Below are 2397 nucleotides of genomic sequence, written 5' to 3'. Positions count from 1 at the left end.
ATAATGCCTGCAGTCATCTTTGAAAGCGGAGCCATCCTCCTCTCAACTGGATTGTATGCACTTGAGCGTGGAGGATATTTTTTATTTCTAAAAATGGACAGTCCATTACATTTTTCAAAGCTGACCTTTCTGGAGTCAGCTCAGGGTCAGCTGGCCCAAAGACCCCCCCTCCCCCCCTAATAGGCTGACATCATTAAAGAACGGTCCATTAGTATAGGGTTTTACGGCGCTCGCAACTGCATAAGGTCATATGAGCGCGCGGGACACACCTAATACTTTTTCGTTGGTAGGAAATTTTGAATTTTGCCCGGGTGGTGGCCGAAGAGTACTCTAATCGATTTTAGACCACCAAGGGATCTTTAACGTGCGCAACTTGCACACGGGCCCTCCGAGATTTTTCGCCCTTGTCCGAGAAGGCTAGGTGTAGATCTTTCCTACCAGAAGATCAGAGGTGTGGCAGAAAGACAGCAGTTAGGAGGAGCCAAGGAGTAGCAGTAGAAACGCTGCAGAAAGTCAGGAGCCCGGAGGAGGGGGCAAAGGAGGTGAGAGGGTGGGGGCAGAAAGTGGAAATGAAAGCAGACAACAGAACATTGTTAGAGATCAGGAAATGATGTGAAAGGAGACAATTTTAGAGGAGAAATTTTTTTTGGGTCGCTACCCGGAATCGAACCCGGGACCTTTGAATGAGAGGCCAACACCTTAACCTCTAGGCCACGAGAGCCCCCCTCCTCTGGGCTCATGACTCTTTCTCTAATGCTAATCCTTGGCTTCTTCTTACTGCTGTCTTTCAGCCAGATCCCTGTTCTTCTGGTAGGAAAGATCTACACCTAGCCTTCTCGAACAAGGGCGAAAAATGTCGGAGGTCCCGTGTGCAAGTTACGCACGTTAAAGATCTCTTGGTGGTCTAAAGTCGGCCGTCATCCGGACAAAATTCAAAATTTTCCACCAACTGAAAATGTCAATTGTGTCCCGCGCTTTCATATGACCTTAAGCCACTGTGAGTGCCATAAAACATTAACTACAAAAAAAACCCAAAAACAACAAACGAACCCCCCCCCCCCCCCAAAAATAGAAAGAAAAAGAGATGAAGTCACGAGTGACGAAACAGGCGTAAATGTGATGGCGGGGGATCACCTTAGAAAGAAAAAAACAACAGAATTATGCAATGCAAGCGTCAAGTTTCTAATAACAGTTTTTACAGGTAGAGCGTTCAGAGGTCGACTTTTCGATGTTTTGATTCCCCTTTCAGACTCAGCTTGAACAAAAAAAAAAAAATACCCTGCCCCACGATACATCACAAATTATGTTGGTTGTGTAACACACAAAAATTAGTGTCAGAATAGCTCTGTTTTGAGTTAAATCATTCGACTTGTCATCACGCTTTCGTTCATTTTCAATGTTGAGGCCCCCGCCTCCACACCCCCACCTCCCCTGCTGTTCCCTTCATCTCCTGGGTGTTGCTTGTCATTATGTTTGAATCGGGGTAACTGTATTTTGAACTGTTCAACTCGTCATTTTGCTGGATTTAGGCAAATTAAATAAAGATGAAAATAGGAATCATAAGTGTTAATGATAAATTATTTCATCCCCCCCGCCTCTCCCAGTCCTCAATTCTTAAAAATAAGTTGAAAGCAAAGCGCCTTTCGTGACAGCTTTCACAGAAACCCACATGTAGCTTCATAGCGAGTGGAGACCCTGGATGGGTGTGCTGGGTCAAGTACGTTCCAAACAAAGGGCTAAAGTTTACCCCTACCGGTTTTAGTTAATTAACAGGGACTTTAGTTCTTTGTCCTGTTAAGTACATGATTTCATTGAGCGTTCTAATCGCGCTGTTCTTCCTCCCTACACCCCTCATCTCTCTCTCTCTCTCTCTCTCTCTCTCTCTCTCTCTCTCTCTCTCTCTCTCTCTCTCTCTCTCTCTCTCGCTCTCTCTCTCTCTCTCTCTCTCTCTCTCTCTCTCTCTCTCTCTCTCTCTGGCTGTCACCATCGCCATCCCCATCGCCACCATCACCACCACCATTACCATCACCCCTACCATCACCACCATCACCACTACCATCACCATCACCACCATCACCATCACTACTACCATCACCATCACCATCACCATCATCATCATCATCATCATCATCATCATTACTACCATCACCATCACAAACCATCACCATCACCACCACCACCACCACCATCACCACCATCACAATCACCATCTCCATCACCACCATTACCACCACTATTACCATCACCACCATCACCACCATCACCACCATCACCATCACCCCTACCATCACCACCATCACCACTACCATCACCATCACCACCATCACCATCACTACTACCATCACCGTCAACATCAGCATCACCATCACCATCACAAACCATCACCATCACCACCAC

Source organism: Aplysia californica, unplaced genomic scaffold (assembly GCF_000002075.1).
Source record: "Aplysia californica isolate F4 #8 unplaced genomic scaffold, AplCal3.0 scaffold00952, whole genome shotgun sequence".
Lineage (NCBI taxonomy): Eukaryota > Metazoa > Mollusca > Gastropoda > Aplysiida > Aplysiidae > Aplysia > Aplysia californica.
The sequence above is the reverse complement of the archived record's forward strand: the minus strand, read 5'-3'. Positions refer to the sequence as shown.